Genomic DNA, 22133 nt, shown 5'->3' on the forward strand with positions numbered 1-22133 from the left:
GGGAAGTCTTCATGGGCTTCTATTAGTATATCTGCATGAGCTTAGCACAGATTCTAGTGGACATGACAGTGATATTTTTTGTTTTAGTGTTGTTGGTAATAATGAGCTTTGCCTCGTTATTGGCCAGAGACAGACTTGCTTCTTTCTAAAAGATCTGTACAGCTCAGTAGTGCTTATGCTTCTAACTATTTTTCCTTTTATTTACTTTGATAAGGGGGAAACATGACAATTCCATCACAAGTGGGATCAGAGTCCTTTTTTGCTTCACTTTCATGACATTTCACTGATTGCTTTCAGAATTCTGTTGCTTACAACACCAGTGGTGGCCCAAATGGTGTTTGTGATGGATGCGGCTGTACAGCTCATTTGCTTCTGACTGCTTTAATATAGAGACTCAGGGCTGGGCAGAGGGGTAAAGACAAATATGAATTGTTAAGATGCTTGCCTTAAATTTGTCCTAACATCTGCATGTTGTTTCGCTTCCTTCCCCACCACTTCAGAACGTGCCGGATCAGTGAGGAACAGATAGCTCAGTTCATAAAACAGAGCTTCTGTAAACGAGGCACAGTTGGAATGTGATTCTGGGGGATTTATTCCATGAAATGCAAGGGAAGGATTCATGAGTACATAAAATAACAGCCTAATCAAAGAAATAAACATGAACAAGTCTGTAATCTTCACAAAATTGGGGGGGGGGGGAGTGCTTCTGATGGACTTGCTCCTACTGTTCTCTTTGTAGCTGTTTCCAGAGCTCCAACCATCTGTTCCTTGTTGTAGGTTGTTAAGTGAAATGTGCTGCCAATACAAATAGCTCCGCTTGATGTTTGTTTGCATAAATTGTTTTGAAAGCTTCATGACGAATTTTAAGGATTACTTACAGGGGTAGGACTCTGTGGAAGAGGAAATATAAATTTGATGGTGCATGTTGGAATCCATTAATTTGTTTGGAATTTACTATAAAGGAGAACATCCTATGCAATTGTTGAAGGGGGAGGGAAACAATTTCATCTTGAGCCCATAAGGTTATGTGACGAGACGCTAACTGAGCCGCATGGCAGTAAGTGTGCTCAATCTGCTATTGCAACTCTCTGTTTGGTTGTCCTTACCCAGCAGAGCTGTTCAATATTCCAGTTCATCAAGCTTTGTAGCAATGGTATCTGGGTTTTCTCTGGTGCAGGAGCCTTGGAATCGGTCTGTTGTGTCACACACCTACAGCACTCAGGGGATAAACTCTGCTGTTCAGAATTGCTGATCTCAAGGCTGACAGAAGATAAGTAAATGAGAGCAAGAAGAAAGGGAAAGATTTGGTTAAAGGCCCCGAAGGCAGCAGCAGAGCTTATGTAGTCAGGCTCATTGACCTGGCGGTAAGCGTGATAGTTGCAGCGTGGTGGGAGCTGTCTGCAAGCCACGGGCTCAGAGCACATCACACAGGACTTATTTGTTCCTTCTCTTAGCAGAGACTTAATTCTAGAGGTTTATCTCCGGCCTTACTGTTTGGAAATGCTGACTTGCTGAAAACATAAGTTTCCTTCCCTTTGCAAATCTGAATTTGCAATGCCCAGCCAGTCAGATGCTCCTCTTGTCTTCACGAAGCTCTACAAGGAAGCCCCAACTGCACACTCACACACATGCTGCTGTGCTGCTCATCACAGCCTCGCCGTGGTAATTCTCTGGTTTTAAGTGAATTGACCTGGCTGCTTTCATCTTCAGGTAATGCAGCCCCAGTTTATAATTCAGACCAGGAGCTTATGGAGATTTAGAAAGAGGCCCAGAGCTTTGCTTTACTGTGCCAGTTAAAGCATTTATACTGATGACAGTTAAATTGTTGAGGGCTCTGTTATTCATTTACATCACAGACACTAAGGTCCTCTGACGACCTACTGCAAATGTAAGCCAGATGTACCTAAACATATCTATTGTACGTTTTACTTCATTTCAAACACTTCTCCTGACTTTCAACTCAAACCTTCTGTCTGTCTTGTCATGCTACAGTGTTTAATGATATTTTATTGCATTAGTTCACAAAACCCTTGAGTTTTTCAGTTGTCCTAAGCTAATGGACTGGATCTGTACCCATTTGCTAATACAAGATCTTTTTTAGTAGGTAGCAGAGCTATTAAACATAAATCAAGGTTTCCGATAAAATATTAGGTTTCTGCTGCATCTTACAAAAGGATAGTCTCCAGTTTTACCTGATTATTATATCTTACAAGCTATAGTTAAAGCTTGTTTGGGGATTTACTGCATTCCATACCTAGTAATTTCATACAAATCCATAATGATTATTCTGTATGTTCCTTTCATTTAGCTCATAAAAGAAACCACATAGTTTGCTAGCTGCAGAAACAAGAGCCATTCCCTATTATTTCCTTTGGAAGGATGCATTAAGAACTTTCCTTTTTTTTTAAACAAAACAACAAAAAAGAGGTATTTCTTTACTTAACCTGTGTAACAAAAATCAAACAGGCAGTAAGGAGATATCCTGCCTTAAGACAGGTCTAACGTTTGCTAGAGGGGAAAAAGGAACACTTTCTTTAATAGCACTACAATCTGGACGTATACTTCTGAAAAATAGATTAAAATAGCATGAACTTTAGAGAGATTTATAAATCTTCTTGTCAGGAGTGAAGTGAACAGGTATCTCATGCTCACCTTTGAAGCAGGGATCCTTGGTAGAAAAAGGTCTGTTTGGCATGGTCTTTTGTCCCAGGTTCAGCAGGCACGTGAGCACAGACTGGCCTTAGCGCTGCTCTTGGTGCATCCTTCCCAGGCAGCATCTCCACTCCCTGTTGCTGTTTTTAAACACATGCTCAAGTCCTTCTGAAGCACAGGTGATAGCAGTTTGACTACCCTGAGGTGCTGCTCTGAATAGTAAGGCACTGATGGGTGCAATTCAGTGCAGGCACTGAGTAGGATGTGGAGGATAATTGCTCTTTTAACTGGATTGTTTTGTATTATTGCAAGCTAAGGAATATGCATAACAACTCAATATCTTTTTTTTTTTTTTTTCCCTCGTGCAAATCTATAGGAACTTCACAAAAACTGTTTAGAATTGGTTTAAAAGTGCATGCTGTGAAATGGAGCATGGCATGGCTTATTGGCCACAAGGTTAATACACCTGACTGGAGCTGGTTGGGAACTTCTGATCAAAGACTTATTTGGAAATGTTGTGATGAAACGGTCTTAATGACAAATGGGTCTGCCCAATGGAAGTGGGGTCTGTGGTAAAGCAGAGAGCAAGGTGGGGCTGATTGCTCAAAGCAGCTGTGGGGGCATTGCCTGGGATATGACTGTCCTGGATTCCAGTTCTCTGTGTGGGACTCAGAAAACCCAGTCCTGCTCAGATCAGGCTTGTGGTTGGGCCAGTGGCTGTGATGGGGTGGATTTGCCACACTGAGGGATTGGAAGGATGAAATGTTCTGATGCTGTGTCCTGGATTGCAGCATGGAGTGAAAAACAATTTAGAAACCTTGAATGTTTCTGTGTGAAAGGGTTCTTGTTTTGCAGCTTGCAGTACAACTATTTTCTTCCTTTGGGTGTTGCTTACTGTGATTTGGAGGCAGCCCTGTGATTCTGGTGGCCATTCACTGTTCCTGTACGCCTTATGTTCTTATCAAAGAGATGCCTTAAAATGAGAGCTCATGGAAGTTAATCTATGGTGTAGTTACTGGGGAGCAGGAGATGGTCACATCTCAGTGTGGGCTTTATGGACCTGATTCCCAGACCAAGCTGTGTGTTTGCCTTTGGGTAGGCTTTTACTGAGCCAACTTGCAAGCACATCCTTGTGGTGGCTGGAGCCAGCTGGTGCTATCAGATGTCTCTGTGCTAGGTGATAACATGAGTGACCTTAGAGGCTCTGTTTCTTCCAAGGAAAACAATGTTAATTGTTGATTGTCTGTTATCATTTGAAATACAATGCTGTCCAAACACATAACTGTGTCATCCTGTATCACTAAAACAGATGCAAGCATGGTGTATTTGCTCACCAGTGGATACAAGCAGTTTTTCTTTCAACATTTCCTTAGCCAAAAAAACAACCAACCAACCCACATTTGAGCTTCACAAGTAAACCACTAGAAATAACATGGGTAGAAATGTGATCACCTTAATGTAGAAGACAAAATAACAGTTGTAGCTCAAGGTCACCCGGGCTGTTCCTGAGGCTCAGCTTGGTTTGCAGTGCAACCTGTGGCTCCTGGGCTGCTGCTCTCCCAGCTGCTGACTTGGGGTCCAGTTCAGTGGCTCTAGGGATGACCCCAGCTCTCCACTGGATGTCAGTGTTCCCCAGGAATGCAGCTGCTGGAACACTTGTTTGGCAGTAAAAAAAATAATAAAGGAAAAGGGAGGAAAGTAAAGAAAACTACAGGACTTTAGCTCATAAGAAAAGTAGTTCAGGAATGCTGGTTTTGTGACAGTTCAAATCACCCTTAATTATAATGCAAACCTCAGCAGAAAGGTTGTTTATAATAAAAGGCATCTTAGGTGACTTCTGGGCTCACGTGCCAAGGAGCTGGGTTTGGTTTCAGAGAAAACAAATGAACATTCTTCACTCATCTCCCTCCAGTCTTGGTATTTTCATGTGCACTGTTGTGACTCTGTTTTTGTCTCTGGCAGTTTTTTCAGTCGCCACAAAATAACTTTTCAAATCAATGGAATCATGAGCGTGTCACTAAATGATTACTTGCTTGCTGGGTTTCAGCCTTTGATAATTAGACTTAGCATAACGTCTGCTCTTTGCTAGAGAATGGTAGTGGGTTGGATTTGAATGGTACATTAAAAATGGCAGTAAGGAAATAAAGACCTTAAAAAAAAACAAAACAAACTGCTGCCACCTGTTGCACCACTGACAAAGGAGCACAGTGGGAAAAGAGGCACAGGGAGCATTGGGAGTTTTGCAGTGGGCACCACCTCTGTGCTCACAAGAGGGCCTTCATGGGAAGCTTTGGCTTCTTGATTCTCTTCCCTCTACTGAAATGGATGCATAGAAAGGGAGTTTCAAAGTGATTTTGTTGAGCAACCAAGTGGGATTTGTAGCGCATGTCCCACTTTTGCTTTAAGGATTCTGGTTGCGGTTGTGTTGAGTGGGAAGATGTAGTCCTGTATCTTAGAACTTGCTGCTTCTTGGTGAAAGGGTTGATTTTTAAACTGGAGTCCTGAAGATGTTTCTAGCGCTGGTGTGGGCTGTATTTCAGCCTTCTAACCCAAACCTGAGATAGGCCTTCAGCTCCCACTTGCTCAGTAATGTTACCAAGCCTTGCTTGCCTCCAAAATTGACTATTGGTTAGTTTCTTTATACTTCAGCGTCTAGGATGGGGTTTGTAACCAAACAATGCAGCTACAAAGACAAGCTCTGACTAACCTGTGAATTTACGAGGGAGCACCAGCATGACAGTCCTGGTGGTTGGAGTCATAGCTCACTTGCCTTTGGAGCCTCAAAAACAATAACAGCACACCAAGACCCCGAGGTGTGATTTTATTTATTTATTTATTTGCAACTCAGAGGACAGAAGTTCCTGTGCATCTCATTACAGGCTTTACTTTCACAAAGGCTTTTGACTTATTTTATCTCTTCAGCTTAGGTTAGATGTTCAACCAAGTTAATGCATGTCTTCTGCATTACAGATGCTCTTGCAGAGGAATGAGCTCCAGCTCTGAGGACAAGAGAGACCGGCAGTGGTAGCTGAAGCCATGAAGTGACTTGGCTGGATGTCTCCACCAGTGATGTGACTGTGCTTAGCAAGAAAGAAGCGGTGCTGGGCAGCTCTGAGAGGTGAGTAAAGTTTGGGACTGGCTGCCCCCTGCACCCATGGCTTTTCCAGAGATAGTTCTATCTAGATTTGCATTGTAGTGCTTGGATACGTATAGTGCAATGTTGAAGTAAATCCATGATCAGATGTGCTGAATAATTATAAATGTCCTGGTTTCAGAGCAGAATGTGGGCTTGAACTGTCACTTGCAGAAGCATTTCAGAGAGCAAACCACCTCTATTTGAAAGACAAGCTGAACTCTTTGAGCCTCGTAGCCAGACTGGATTAAATAAGGGGATCTTGAATAAAATTCTGCTTTAAGAACAAAATAGCTGAGACTGTTTCTCAGTTTGTCTTTAAGCAATTTCTTCAACCAAAAGCAATAGTGCAATTTGCTTTTCTTTGGAAGCCCCGTGGCCTCTGATCTCATGGAAAGCTGAACCATAGGGCTGAGTGAGAAATGCTTCTGGAAAATGGAGTTTGTGAGTTTGGACTCGGGGCTTTCCATAAATGCCTTCCAATCCATTGATTCTGTGCTTCTGTGGAATACCTGCTTTGTTTTTTGTCTTGTGCTTTGTATTCCATGGTCAAAACACAGTGGGCCAGAGGTAATGGAATTTCATGTGTCATGAAGGGAGATGAACAAAGCTGGATTACTGCTAGATTGGCTTCTCTAGTAAAGAGGAACTTGTGCCTGTGTGGTCTGTGGTGAATTTTAGCAGAGGCCATGCACTGAAAGTAGCATCATACAACACCTAGTGTGGTGGATGCAGTCTACGCGATTCTGAGTTGCATCAAAGACTGGGCTTGTGGTGCTTAGATAAAATGTAAAATTATTTGATTTACTTTCCTTAGGTCTGTAAATTATCATCTGTGAGCAAATAATGCCAGCAAACAGAATAAATATAACAAGTGGGATCCTTCCCCTATAGCCGTGGATTGTTTGACACTTAAGGCAGCTTTTGCAGATTGCTAAAATATTTTCTGAATTGGATACAGCTGAGGGAGCTGCTTGATATGAAGCTGGAAACTGACCTATCCTGCAGGGCCCATCTGCCTGTGGTCAAACATGCTGAGAATGCCCTTCCTCCCCCCAGCTTTTTTGAGGTGTTAATAACTGAAACTCTGAATGTGCCAGACCTTGAGGGATATGAGCCTGGTGAACTAGGCTGTATTCACTGACTTCCAATAGGAAGCTGAAGGATCAAACCCAAGAAGAGCACGCTGATGTAGCCTGCCTGACTGCAGGGATGGATGCTGTGTGCTGCCTGCTGGGAGGCCGGGCCGCAGCCCATCCCAGCCAGCTTCCATCAGTGGGAAATTGGCACCAGGGCTGCTAATTTTGGATGTGATTCTTCGTAAAACATAATCTTTTACCGTTTGTTCCTACAATGTGTTTTCTTTTTTGTGACCACTGCACAGTGTTTGTTTGATCACACTGAGAACCCACAGCTTATCAGGTCTTTGAGCTTTTTCCTTTTGAAAGAGATAACAGAGGAAGAGGAGATCAGAGTTGGGGGGAAGGGCACTGGGGATAAATATCCTATTTGCATCTGCCTAGTTAATCACAACTGAATAGTAAAGCCTTTTTAATTTTCAGCAGCCTTTACAATGTGAGGTGGAAATTCAGTTTAATTTTTTACTGAAGTGTTAGTTCTGGAGTTCTTTCTTCCAAGGCAGGTACTTGAGTTGCTCTACACTTGGAATTTTACAGAGTTTATACACTGAATACATGGAATGGAAACAGGCTTCAGTTCCCTGGGCCTTTCAGGACTGTTAATAGTTAAGCTTTGCTAGGTGGCTTTGCTTTTTTTCCCTTAGCAGTTCTCTCCTCTTCATCTTGAACATTTTTACTTCATGTAGTCACTAGGAAAAAAAAAAAAAAAACTTACTTTGCAAGTGACCCTTGACTACGTGGGCTCTGGTGGCTGACCCCAGGTTAAAGGATACCAAGATAGCTCCTGCCTGCTTTTTGTCAGCGCTTCCACTCCACAGGAACTCCTGGAGATGCCTTGGTGGGAATCCAGTGATAAAACTGGAACTCGTTTCTCACTTACTGAAAGGAAAACAAAACCGAGGAAAGAATGCTTCCTGCTACTCTTTGGTCAGTCGATAAGCTTAATTGGCCAGGCCTGCCTGCTGTACATTGATTGTACCTGCTAATAAAAGAGCTATTGATTGGCACTTTATTTAGCACTGCCTTGCATGGACTGTATAGTTCCTGCTAATGTTATTACTACATCAACCTTTTCCTGTTCCCCAGCTCTTTAGCACTATAAATTATGTCAAATGCCACCAGTGTTTTCAGTACTCTTGGACTTTTGGATGGATTCCTTTAAGTTTTTGACCTCCATAGTACACAGTGTGTCGTCCCTAATAGGTGCTAAAATGTTTAATAGGATGCAGGAGAAATGGAGATGCAAAGATATTATGTAAAGTACTGTAATTGTTATGCCTACTCCTTATGTTTTAATTGGATCTCGGAAATCAAAGAAATTGATGCTCTCTGACATCTATTTAATGGGACCATGATTAGTGAGCAGTTCTGGCAGATTAATAGAGATAAATACCTATATTTGGGAGCTCTTGCTGTCTTTGTAACCTTGCTATTACTTGTAGAGGTCAGTGTACAGGCCTCAAATAAGATAAAGATGGGGAGCAGTTAAATAAAAATGACTAAAAGCAAACATCTCTAGCATCCTATCTCCAAATGGATATTGAGAGAACTTAGCACAGAAAGACTGCCATGATTTAAGCTCTGCCTTTGCTACTGTAATGAAAATGCCTCAAACGTCAATAGAAGTTCAGTAGAAATAAGCAAGAACAGCTGGTCAATATTGAATTGTAAGTACAGAAAGGACAGCCAGTCTTGGGAGGGACTTCCATGGGAAGACAGCTGACTGGCATTGTGGTGGGAACCAGAGGTTCCCCAAACCCTCCTCACCTTATTCTCTTTGAAAAAGTAGATCTCACTTTCATGGACTGACACAGTTATGTAAAATAAACATTCACTTTTTGTTTGCTTTGCTGTACTTTAATGAGCTGTACAACTACTTGTGTTGGCATGGATTGGTCAGAGCTGCAAGCAGCTCTTGGGGAACTTTTCCTGAAGTATGTGACAGGAAAAAAAATGAAGCTGTCATATAAGCACACATGGTAGTTTACAAACTGAGTTGTGAATGCAGCCATAAAGAAATTCAGCAGTCTCTATTTGTAAGGCTGCTTTGATAAGGGAAAAAAAAAAATGGAAGAAATGGTATTAGCAACTTCTCCCAAGCATTCCTTTCAAAAGTGGGATTGGTGCTATTAAATCTCCAGTTTGAGAGAAACAAAATGGTACTTTCTTACATGTGGGTCCTTTGTTTTTGTGCCTCTGTATCTACTTCTTTTGGCATAAGAGCATTTGCAGTAATGCATGCTTAGGAAATTCTTGCGACCAGCCAAGAAAGTAGAGCTGCTGAAAAGTGTTACAGAACTACGCTGCAACCCACCTTCAATACAAGTATGAGGTCCCTGATAAAATCCTAACACAGGGAAGGACTCGGTCAACTTAAAGCTGTTAGGGACAATCCTGTGTGTTTTCTTGGATCAAAGGCCTTCTAATAATTGTTTCTAATGTGAACCATTGCATGAAAGTGATTAAAAAACCAAACATTTTAGATTTCTGAAAGTCTGACTAGCAGAAATCTAGATGAGCTTCAAGAATTAAAAGGAGATCCAAGAAAAAACAGTATATATATATTTTTAACAGCCCTGGAGGATTAGTCTGGAATACCAGCTTGTAAGGGTCATGGCTCCAGGCATGACAGCCCAGGACATTAGTTTCAAGGGAATCAAGGGAAACATGAGTTTTGTAGGATGGCGCTGATTTATAGCGAGTGAGGATCTGGCTCTGAGCTTCTCATGCAAACCTGGCATTGCTTGTAACTCAGCCTTATCACTTCATTTGTCCTTCTTTCATTGTAATATGTGTGTGGGGGAACATGGCTGCTGTGCTTTGCCAGTCAGCCTCTGCTGCTATAACTTTCCTGCTCCGCGTTGTGATGCTGGTGTGTTGTTCAGTGCTGCAGCTCCTGGCAGAGGGATGTTGCCCTGCATTGAGCTGCTTTTGGGGTGCAGCTGGGTTGGAGGTGAGGCCAATCTGCTGGTGGTGCTCTTGCTTGCTGTTGGTGCTGAGCATAGCTCCTTCAACCAGTGCAAGTTAGAAATCAGCAACTAATTCATAATTATTTGCCAAGGCTCAAAATGCAGCCTCACAAGTTGCATTTGGATGTACCAGTGTGTGTTTGATGGTGCTTCATACCTCACAGCGCTCCCAAGGCAAGTATTAATTGCCCCATAAAACACGCTCTGTCGTGTCTTGCGGCTCAACGTGTTACATGACTGTGCAAACTTGTTTTATAGCCATAACAGCCCACTACTGTTTCTGAGAAATGTTTTCCTTTTAACGGGGGAAAGAAAAACAACATTTAAAAAGTATTATAACAGTGACAAGGAAGAAATAATGCGATAGAATTTCCACTGGCCAGAAAAGCCCTTGCGGATTAAACACCTGCTCTAAACGGATGCACATATATTATTCATATGAAGGAGTCATCTGTCTAGAGACCACATCCATCTCCTCTGACTTGGGGGGCTCCCAGATACCTGGGGCAGCAGCAGGGTGTGTGTGGCTTTAGCTCACAGTGCTCCAGCAAGTGGGGCTCAGTGCCCAGAGCACGCCATGAGCTTCAGCCTTACTGCTTGGGTGAGCCAGGTGCTGTGGGGCTGGCTGCTCTTCATCTGAGATGTTTCCATAGTAATTACAGTGAATGCAAACAACAAAGTAGGCCTTTTGACTATGGAGAATTTTAATTGTCCTTTCCAAGTCTCCTAGTTCCCACTCCCACATCTCCAGGAATGAGATGAGAGTTGCCAGCAAGCAGATTGCAGCCTGGCCTCAAAGATTTGCACGTGGTATAGATTCACTGAGGTCAGAAAGGATTGTTTCCAACATCTAATTGTAGGGATGTGGCTGAGTCTGAGTGGGATTGGGGTCCAAACCAGGGAGAGAGTGTTGCCGTGCACACCTGACTGTGAATGCACCCTTCCCTCTAGTGCAGGTGCCTGCATTGCAGTCTCTTTCTGTGCTGGATGGAAAGGGGTGCTGTTCCCAAACTACCTAGAAGATCACCTGAGGTTACCTCCTATCCATTTCCCTTCTCATAACTACTTTTAAGGTTACTCCTTATGATTGGAGCCGGCTTACTTCATCCCGTTCCTGCCTGATTGTCTTAGAACTGTAAGTGAACTGACTTGCAGCTGGCCAGTATGGGGCTGGAAACATGCTGCTCCTCCTTAGAAGATATTTTTAGCCTGTTCCCCCTGTGCAATAAGTAGTTAATGCTGGATTTAGTACCTGCTGTGCTGTGAGCTATTATCTTTGTGATATGGGAGCGTTTTATAGCCACTTTTCACTCCATACTGCTGGCAGAATGATTTCATGATGTGTATGGATGTTGAAGATTCAGACCTCAGATTTGTCGGTGTGTTGCCAAGTATCTAACACAGGCACCCAATTAAACTATGATTTAGTTTTTCTTGGTGTGTGCTTTGCTAAATCTGGACAGTTTTTCTGCTTTTAGCTCTAAAGTGAGGAAAGATCCAAAGGTACTGAAGTGACAAGTCTCTGGCAAGGAGATCTGGCTGAAGTTTACTCACTAGAACAGCAAAATCCCAATTTTCTCTTACCAAAACTCAACTTAAAGACTGAGCTCTGGGCCAGAATTTGCACTGCTGTGAATGCTGTACAATATATACGGCTTCTGTCTATAATAAATAAGTGGTATTTTCAAGCCCTGCTGCTACACAGTATTTGGGCAGGAAATTCTCTTTGTTTGCAAGTAATAGAATGTGAAGTGAAAGGGCGCTCTAATTTATGAATAAGTAAATCTGGTCTTTACAAGAGTTAATTCTGTTATGTGTAAATAGTTTTCATTTTACAGTCATAAAATCAGTCGAAGTTGGAACCTAATTCACAAACAAATGTTATGAAGATTTACAACATGTTCCCATTGCGATCTCTTTGGGACAGTGAAGACCGTGCTTCCCTTGCCCATGTAAATTACCTGCAGTGCAATCCATTTTTGTGATTTATCAGTCTTCTCTCCCCTCGCTCACAGGCTAATGTATCTGAGCTGCAGTCAGTAACAGTCCCTTAAATCAAGGGAGAGTAAGGAGCTTTGTTAAAGTAGATTAAGAAGAAGTTTAAGGGGGCAGTTCCACAAACCACTACTCATGTCAGCATCCTCACCGCTTCCAAGAGCTCCAATTAGAGGATGAGATTTGTGCCATTAGTGCTGGGCTGTGAGGTGGGACGTGTGGAGGCTGACTCATCTCGTGCTGTTGCAGCAGTGATTCTGAGGTGATGGGCAGTGTGTGCTGGGAGAACTGACAGGACCATGGGAGGAAGCCTGAGCAGGAAAGCTACAAGGCTTAGTAGTGATGTAAAGAAGCTGCCTCCTGCTTATCAGAAATAACAGATAAGCCCATAGAATATGAAGTGTGCAATCAAATCCTGCAACTCATGGCTCATCAGTGAGCTCATGCAAAGAGAGTACCTTGCTTTATAAGAAGTGTGGAGCGTTGTTAATGTGGATGCACATAATGGCTAACCATTCCAAAAAGTTGCTCCGTTGTCCTGGATTGTTGTGTTTAAGCTTCAGCTCCCTGCTTGAATCTTGTTGGGAGCTCCCAGGTGGCATTCACTGGTAAATGTTTTCAGGGGCACAGGGTCTGTGACTTGCTGGAGTTCCAGGAGGATCCAGAATTTCAGGATGGCGTCTTGGCAATGACATGGAAACACTGAGTTTTCTTCGGTTTTGGTTTTGTTTTCTCTTTACTTGAGTAAATGCTGTAAGACTGTTTGGTTGAGCCATTTCCCTGGCAAGATATTCCTGCTTGGGCTGAGAGCCTGAGATCTAATAATGTTGAGATTTATAAAATATTACCAGTAAGGTCAAATTGGAGTGAAGAGGCAGAAGAGACCTCACTTTTATGAGTTCCTTTAAGAAGGAGGCACTTGCCAAGGCCATGAAACTCCAACATGCAGCCGTAGCTTGAAGGCATGGGGAGCCTTTGTGGCCTGAGGTCAAGGACTTAATGTCTGTTGTGAAAGTAAGACAGGAGTATAAGGCTGAACCCTGAAGAGAGCCTGAAACTACAGGGACTCCAAGTCTGTGAGGCATATGGGCTGCAAAGTATTTGGGAATGTTTGGTTCCTAAACAGGCCAAAGTAATTTTTCATGGGAACATCAGTGGGAGTAGCAGGATTCAATATATATTTAAAAACGGGCTTACGGTGGCTATACTGTTGATCTGTACTTGTTAGAGAGTGGAAGAAATTACATGGTTGTGTTGAGAGTTGCCTGTTCAGTTCTTGTCTACCTTGTGTAAATTTCAGCAAGGGCAAAAATAGGTAGCATTAAATAGGTGTCTGAGCAAAGCATAGGCATTCTTGGGGTAGGGGGGGATAGGGAGTTTAGCATGACAACTTCAGGTTTCCAATGGAGAGTCAGCTATGGTTCTGTGCTGGGGCCACAAGAGCTACATCTGTTACTCAGGCATGTAATTGTGTATGCAGGTCATCAGGAAAAGCAGCTAAAGCTTTGGCCATGCTTGCAACAAGAAATCCTATTAAATTCTTTTCTCAATTTGTTATTATTTGCCTCTATATTGTGGTTATGTTTGAAAATATACAAATGTGAATGAAGTAAGCAGATATTTCTCTGTAGGGAAAAAAAGACAAATGTATCTGTTAAACACATGTTGTAAATAATAGCAACGTGACTCTGACAACTAAGCAGTGTATTTATAATTGCCACAGTTCGGTGCAGCAGCTGAGGCTGTAATGTGCTGATCTGTGCTGGCTGGATGCAGAGCTTACTATTTAGAACTCAGATCTGAACTATGTACTCTTGGGTATAATTGGTGATAAGAGGATGTTTGGTAGGAGTTGTTCCTCCCCTGGTGGGTGAAGTTGGTAGGAAAAGTGAACAGCTCACAGGTATTCACATTGTTATGAATGAAAATAGTGACTGAGTTGAGCCAATGTTTAAATCATTGGTGTGACCGTTTAATATCGATTAAGGTAAATACTTCACCAATAGTATTGGTCAATACAATGTGTAAATCAACATGCAATGTTTTTACTGTATGCCTCATGTTTCTCTGAGTTATGTGCCTCTGGATCTGAAACAATGAACTGGAGGCTGGAAATCATTTTGGTCCTGACAAAAAGTGCTGCCTTTCTTAAAACATTTACATTTTAGATAATTGGCTGCAGCACCTGACAGCCCCACTGTAGCCTAATTGAAGCCGTGTCTCAGCAGTGCCACCATAAACTACGTTTTCTGGAGTTCATAACCAGGGCAAATTTGGGGGGAGAAGGGAGAGTGCCAAGTTTTTAAAGCTGCAATATGATACATAGAGTCTCAGTAACTGGATCGCTTTGAAAACATCTCTTTAAATAAATCATGTCACATTTAGGAAAATGTTTAGTTGTAAGAAATGTTTGGCTGGAAGTCTGAATCCAGTCAGGGCAGCTTGATCTGAGCCAAATTCATGAATACCAGCCCCCATTCATGAATATGTAATGGGTGGGAACTAACATAATTCACGTGGTTTTGCTGCTTTCAGCTCCCCATACCGGCTTCCACAGTCTTGTGCCCACACTACCTCTGCAGTGGGACTATCTCTGCAGTGGGAGTACCCTGTATCTCATGATGCTATCACACACATAACCTACCCCTTATCAAACACACCCTTCAGTATCACGTGCACAATTACGCCAAAATAGATTCAAGTCTTGAGCAGCTTGCCAATCATCATCTATGTTTTTGTACTCAGAGGTATATTCATCTGGTCTGTCCATCTCCACGGAATTGCAATTTAATGGCACTAATGATTATTGGGGGAATAACTTTTTTCACGGGGGAGAAAAATATAGACAATCTGAGCGATGGTGCAAGTGATTAAGTGGTTTGAATATTAATAAAAAGTGAAATAGTTTAGCAAGGGTTAATTGGAGGGCTTTTATTTTTCGAGGCCACTTAGCTCTAAGTATGTAAAATAGAGAAAAACCAACATAATTGAGGCTATCGGCATTGGTGAGCGTTAAAAAATAGAAATGCTGTGTCAGTTGTTGTCCTTGGAGAGCCTGCGGCACCCTCAGGCACCATCTCCACAGTCATTCCTGGCAAGTAAATAACAAAGAGAAAAATATCTTAGGCCATTGCCTGGAGAGGGGCTTAAAAATATTAAGAAAAGACAAGAACAATAAACAGTCCTCGCAGCTTTCCCTGGAGCAGGAGCAGGAAGGCTGTCAGGAAGAGCTTTTAAAATACAAACGAAAGGCGAACTTCTGGGCATGAACGAGCTGAGCTCTGGTGATGTTCAGTGACACACATCAAAGCATACCTTCTATGTGTAAATTTGCCTGACACATTTTTAAAGTGTCCGTGGGGTATTTGCTGCTGTTATCAGTTAAACCTGAGAACCCTAATTATATTACGTCTGAAATTTGAAGGCCTGTTTTATGCAGGAGGTCAGCTCGGGCTGTAATGGTCCCTTCTGGCCTTTGTGTTTATGAATGCAGTGAGCAAAGGGTCTCATCCTGCAAACAGGCAGCTGGGTGCAATAATGTACAGTAGGTGACTTCAATAACGTTAAACACAGGGCTCAGGAAAATTATATCTGTAAATATTTGGAAACTCAAACCCCAAATATCTATTCGTATTTCTTTAAACAGAAATATTTACTTCTCAAGTAGAAAGGTATGAAAGTTTTTACATGTGGTTTTTGTAAGGAATGGTTTTAGGTTACTCCCTGATTCTCCTGATCATGTCTGTTTAGACATGTGCTGTTAATGCAGCGTGAAGCCATGTAATGAAGATGTCTGTGGACTAGCAAGAAACTTTGTCTTCTGCACTGTGAATCCCTGGCTCTCAGCCTTGTTTTACAGCCTGTTAGCAAAGGCATTCGTACTCTGTCATCTCACATGTTGTACCTACAGCTTCCAACAGTTACTAAAGGGAGAGGAGGTTTTGATAGAAGCTAGTATTTTTTCACATCTAATTCTCCTCTGCTCCCATCCCAATAAAAACATGAGCCTCGCATTGGTACTTCACTCACATGCCTTGGATCTGCTCTGCAAGGGAGCTGACACTGTTCTAGCTCTCTCTGTCACCTGAGGATGTTGCTAATGACTAGGGGTTTGTAAGATGTGCCTTTCCCTTGATGCCTCTCCTAGGTTAACTGCTTTGATGCATCGGTGTCAGGAAATAGTGTCAAAAACCAATCTTCTGAAAAGCCTATTGTAGGGCTTGAAAGGGAACTCAAAACAACAGTAATACAGGAAAGTTGGGTAACAGATCTTGTCTTCTGTGGTTCAGTTTAATACACAGTCAGAGTTGAGCCTATGAGATAACTTTCTTGTTGATAAGTGTATCAAACTAAGAGTTAGTGGTTCTCTTATGAAGATTAATATTGGATATAAAGCCTAATGTATTTTCTATCTTAGGCTTTCTTGATAATTGTATGTATTTCTGTTTTAATGCATGTGTAGATCAGGAATCACTTGTTGTAGCTCCTGTTCAATCTCATAAGCTAATCAGAGTGAATGGATATTGGTTCTCCAAGGAAAACCTCAATGAGAAGGGAAATAATTCCAAAGATGGCTGTCCTGGCATGGCCCTTCCTTTGGGGTTCCTGTAGCTCAGTGTCTGTACATAGCAAATCTCTTTCTGGGAGACCTCTTTAGATGAGGGAGCAATCTCTGCTGTGGCAAGGCTTTAGGAAAGTTGGGTTTTGTAAGGCATGTGTGATACTGGAGGGTATAGCGACCTACAAATTAAATGTATCCTCTAAAGGTCAATAGTATCGGAATAATCAATACTCCAATAACACAACAAAACCATTGCAATCGCTGTCTGTTAAGAATATGCATGAAAGATATCCCATGTTCAGTGAAGTCCAATAATCTTTGCCGCAAGTTTAAAAAGTGTGGTTTTGTTGTTGGAAAGGAGGCTCTGCAGGGTGCTTAATAGGTGTTTCCATTTGTAAAGCCCTGAAGGAGAACTGGCAGCCCTTTGCCACTGCTTTGGCTTTCCTTGTCTCCCATCCATCTGAAATAGAACAGGAGGGAATGTGAGCAGAAGTTCTGACTCTAAACCATTAAAACTGCATGTGTGCTGGTGCTGCTGCACTATGGCTCTGAACTCAAACTGCTCCTCCAGTGGCTTGTAAGTAATTCTGCCCTTAACATCTAAGATACAGGAGAAAAGGGGAAGTGGAGTTAGAGTGGAAGCTGCAAATCATTGGTACCAAAGTAACGTTTTCACACACCACACCGTGGAGAATGGTTTCTGTTAGGTATGTGGATGCATTTAGGTCCTGAGCTGAACTCCAGTGATGGCTGATTATAGGAAGAGTAGTAAATGTGTTGCAGAAATTTTCATGGGAGTTTTTGGGCTTTCTTGGAGATAACTGGGGACCCAAAGCACTGCCTGGACCCAAGCAGAGTGCAGGACCAGGGATGTGAGCCTGCACCAGGGAGGAGGGTGGGGCAGAGGTTATGGAACCCTGAAGGGGGCTGAAAGACCTGAGGTCAGAAAGCACCTTGTACCAGGAAAAGTGACTCAAACTGCTTCGTCTCTGAGCTCTGGCTTGATGCCACTATCCAAGCCTAAATAATTTGTGATGGAAAGACAAAAGCTCCTTTGGCTTTCATGTTATACTGCGCCTTCTGAATTTTTTAAAGATGAATGCTAGTTGCTTTACATGTGGGTGGTTTTACATTTAATGAGGTGCTGCTAATTTTCAGTTTAGTCTATTTATTCTTAGTTGCAAGGAGCAGAAGCAGCTGCTAATTCCCCTTGGGACTGCTCACGTAGAGTACCTGCACCCACCCATGTATCCTCATAAATTGTTTCCTGAACTAAAATGAGCTCTCAGTATTCATTTACTCGCTTTTGGCAGATTTAAGTGGGAATATAAATCTGCATCTGCTTTTTGATTCACAAATGCATTTTATTCCATAAAGAATTCATGTGGCCACATATGAAAACTGCACCTCTGTTTGTGTTAAGTTATAGTCTTTCCCTTCTGTCAGATTCTCTCTCCCCTGCCCCCATTTGCCTGCTTCCATGTTGCTAAATAACGATAGTTTTAGTACTGCCAGAACAGAATATTCACTAGCAATTCTCAATTCTGACATCCTAAAGCCCTAGAGTAATATTTCAGGCCTGGATGGCACTTAAAGGCCCATAATCTTTTGCTGAATGGGTTTTGCAATACGCAAGCTGAGGCAAATTACTCAGTTTAAGGACCTGAGCTGCTCCGGGAATTCAGGGCTGGAATGCGGCGCGCGCCACTGTCTTCAATTATTTATTTATTTAGAAGATGTTTGAGCAGGAAAACCTGCAGGGATGGAGCGTTTCACATATCATTAGTTCCTGGCACTGTGGCCTTGGAAAAGCACATGCGGCCATGGCGTTGTCTGGGGCCTTCAAGCACAGTGTGGAAACCTCACCTGGCAAATGGCATCAGGGAGGAGAGCATCCACAGACCTTGCTGGGAGCGATGCTTTGGCTTGGCTTCTCATAGAAAACATTCATGGAGGGAAGCAAGTGTTTGTGGCCTGGTGCATTCCTGTTGGTTTTCTTAGGGAAGGCTCTTTGCTGGGTCTCTAATGTGACTGAAAAGAAAACGTGGCATCAGGGAGAACTTAACCACGCTCTCTCAACTAAGAAGAGTCAACGCAGAAAGATCATTCTTCATTCTTTCTAACAAATTTGCTAGGCTGTGATTGGGGTAGATCTGAGTAGGGTTAATAATTTCATGCTGTGGCTGATGGAAGATTCCAAATGGTGCTCTGATGAGCACGTTTAAGGATTCCCCTCATGGGCTGAGTCGCAATACAGTGTGGTGCATGGATATGTACGTTAGCAGCACTGTGTCCTAGATAAAATAAAACACAGCCGGTATTTTAAAGGCAGGAGGGTGACAGTCTTTGGTACTTGTTCTTGCTCAGCTTGCATTGACTTAGAAGATGCCTGAACATATTTACAGATTAAATTCTGTCTCTTTAAATTAGATTCTCTTGCACTTTAAAACACACTTTGAAGAAAGTAGTTATCTCTAACATTCATACACACACAACAGGAGGTAAATGATTGTGAAGTAACGATCCAGATTGAAATGTATGAGGCCAAATACTCAGGAAGATTTGCCATTCTGCAATCATGCTGTTTTGCACAAGACCAGAATCTGGTGCACGTTTCAAATCCCTTTGGCATTCAAACTTTATAGCTCAATAATACTATTCAATCACATTATGTATATCCATTTCATATGCTCAGTGATTTCTTCTGTTCCAGGAATTGCCTGAAATTATAGAAGTCATTCTTTCTAGCCTTATTACTCTTTGTAGTGTCGTGTCCATTCAGTGGCTTCACCTCTTCTGGTGTTGCTGCTTGCATGTGCTGGATTTCATCAGCCTACTCAGGGACTGACTCCTTGGCACACTCTGCTGCTGCTTTCTGGCAATGCCAATGTAGTTTAACTTCAGCAACCTGAAGGACCAGTTGTGCCAACAGTTTAAAGGCCCTGCTCTTATTGAACATGAAGTGTTTAAGCTTGTATGATTTTCTACCCCCTGGTAAGAAAGTGTTGGCAGCTTTCATCTTGGAGCTCAGATCATCTACTCTTTTTTCCCCAAAGTTTGCACAGACGAGGCTGGCAATGCCTGAGGTACCTTCGCTGTAGAGCTGATCAGAGTCACTCCTTGCTGGATGAGATGATAGGGCTTCTGGACAAAAGAGCTTTATCACATCTTATTTATTTTTCTGTGTATAATTTATCTTTGTAAATGTTTTTTGGCAGTGGAGCAGTTTAGATGGGATAACACAATTAATATGTTGCCATCAGATAACTGCTTTAGCTTGGTTACTTGCTTTAACAGCACGGATCTTTTGCCGTGTTTATCGGTGTGCTACAAAGAAACTAACAGTACCACTCAGAGCCAACCATGCTCCAGCTCTGCGTGTGGCTCTACAGATCCTGCTGCCAAGGCTTGCAGCTCTCCAGACTGGTGGGCTTATAGATTTCAGATTTTCTTGCACTGTTAGAGAGGTCTGGTTAATCTTTCTCTGTAAAGTATTGGCTGAAAGAACATAACCCTGATCAGAGAAATAGAAATCATGATTATAGTCAACACATTGCAGGCAATCACCATGGGTACCCTTCTCATGCTGTATAGGGACCAGAAGCTGTAGGCTTCCACTCAGTGCCTATGGCACATAGGCTTGTGGTACGAGCTGATGGGCAAGTGAGGGGCAAGGTAGGCATGAGCCAGAATGTTACATAATCTGTTTATCTACTCAGCCTGCCAGATTGTTGGGCGCTTGGAAGAGCACTCGAGGTCTTGGCCTTCCTTTTAATGGGTTGTCTAATGAAGGCTGCAGTCTGGATTACAACTGGTATGTTCATCAAGTTGTAAGACTGAAGAAATCATTCTCGACTGTGAATATCTGGAGCCTTGATTTTTATCGAGCTGGCTGTCTTCAAGCATATCTTATTGCCAAGCACTTCCCTCTACTCAGATGTAATTCACTGTTGATGTATACGTATGTCATAGCTTCTAACTAATCTCCTTTGTGCTCTGGAATAGACAGTGCTGGTGATACCAATTTAGATATACAAATGTGACTCTTGTGGATTGTGTTGTCTACATTAAAAATTGGTGTGTGTATTACTGGACATATTATTCTTGGCATTTTGGCATGGATCACTGCCTCCAGAAATATTTTGTAGGTTTTATATGCCTTTACACTGCTAAGCGGTATTATATTTCCTGTATTTGCATTGGCCTAAATGGATTGAATTCAGCTAAAACCTTGGATTTTGTTCAGCTTTCTGGTAGAAATTTATTTTTATTGAATAGCCAGATACATACAAAGTCTTGGGGAAATATATATATATATATATATATATATGTATGTATATATGCATATATGTGTATATATATGTGTATATATCTCATATATATGTGTATTTATATATATATACACATATACAAAATAAAAACTAAAAGAAAAAGAGAGGGTGTGTAAGATTGGTTGCTTATTTGCTTAAAGTATCCAAAGAAGCCTACAGCATTACAGGGTTTTGCAGTAGCCCAGGCACAAGTCCACAAAAGTACTGAAGATGAGAACTACAAGTGCTGTAAGGAAACCTTTCTGTTGAGTTTCTGAGAGCCTCTAAAATGCTTCTGTGAGAAGCTGCACCCAAGGTGAACTCAATGGATTGTGGCTTTAGGGTCCCTGAACTGATTTAACTTTTTTCTTGCAGAGGTGAAGTGCCCTCCTTATATGTTGAGAACCCTGGTCTTCCATGTTAGGACCTATTTGGGAAGTGACTTAATTTAATTTTATGGCATACATTAGCTCCACTAAACAGAACTGCACAAACTCATTCTCTCCCAGGTGATTATCTGTAGAAAAAACTCTCCTCCGTGCTTCTTGTAGATCTATTTTTGCAACAGTGAAGATCTGAAGGAAGGGTCATTTCCTTTGGGTTTGATGTATCCCAGGGTGAAAGGTAGATTGATTAGACAGAGAAAGATATGACCGCAGTGCAAAAAGTAATCTTCTTATCTTGAGAGAATGCCATTATTGTTCATTCCTAAAATAAGTCTGCTGTCATGTCAGCAGTGCCAAGAGTATCTCAGGTGATGTTTGGAGATGGTCTTGGCCGTTCTTGGAGGTCTGAAGTGTCCTGGTTGGAACTGGAACTACAAAGGTCTGTGTGACACCAGTGCAGTGATGTTGTGGTTATTGATGTGACAGATCACAGTAAAGCTCTAAGCAGTGTTTCTAAGGACGACTCTTCTGCTTCAGATTGAAAGTAATTCTGTGAAAGACTTCTTAATTTCCACACTTTTAGGAAACGGCAAGTATTATTAATAATATTAATAAAAGAAATAATGAAAATAGCTCTAGACCTAACCTCAAGGTTGACACTGCCCTGTTTCTGCTGGAGAAACACTGAAATTTTACTAACCAGAGGAAAGTCGTCATCTCGGCCCTTACATGTTCCTGATTCAGTTTCTGGTGCTCAGATCAACCAACTACAGTGTGTATTATGTAATTTTGTGTTTAGTAATTAAATGATCAACTAATGCTGTTTTATAGTATTTTTACAATCAGTGTAATTCCATATGAGAATTTCATATCACAGTTCAACAGAGTTGGTCCCCATGTTAAACATATGTCTGCTCCATTGTCAGAGGAAAGCAGATAATACCTGGGGGAAAGAGAGGGTCAAAGGAAAATGCAGATTAGCACGGGC

The 22133-nt window shown here is 42.0% G+C and overlaps 1 long non-coding RNA gene across 2 annotated transcripts in view; it reads left to right on the forward strand.

Moving 5' to 3' along the window:
- The window catches only part of LOC107319199, a 32057-nt gene extending 11303 nt beyond the window's left edge, over positions 1–20754 (forward strand). The window contains exons 2-3 of one of the 2 annotated variants that reach the window (XR_001557674.2): positions 5623–5770; positions 20169–20754. This is a non-coding gene — a long non-coding RNA (uncharacterized LOC107319199). Of the gene's footprint in view, positions 1–5622; positions 5771–5927; positions 6778–20168 lie in introns of those variants that run through there. The other variant, XR_001557675.2, reaches the window with a different exon arrangement.
- Positions 20755–22133: the final 1379 nt, after the last annotated feature.

The sequence above is a fragment of the Coturnix japonica genome, chromosome 11 (genome assembly GCF_001577835.2).
Source record: "Coturnix japonica isolate 7356 chromosome 11, Coturnix japonica 2.1, whole genome shotgun sequence".
NCBI lineage: Eukaryota > Metazoa > Chordata > Aves > Galliformes > Phasianidae > Coturnix > Coturnix japonica.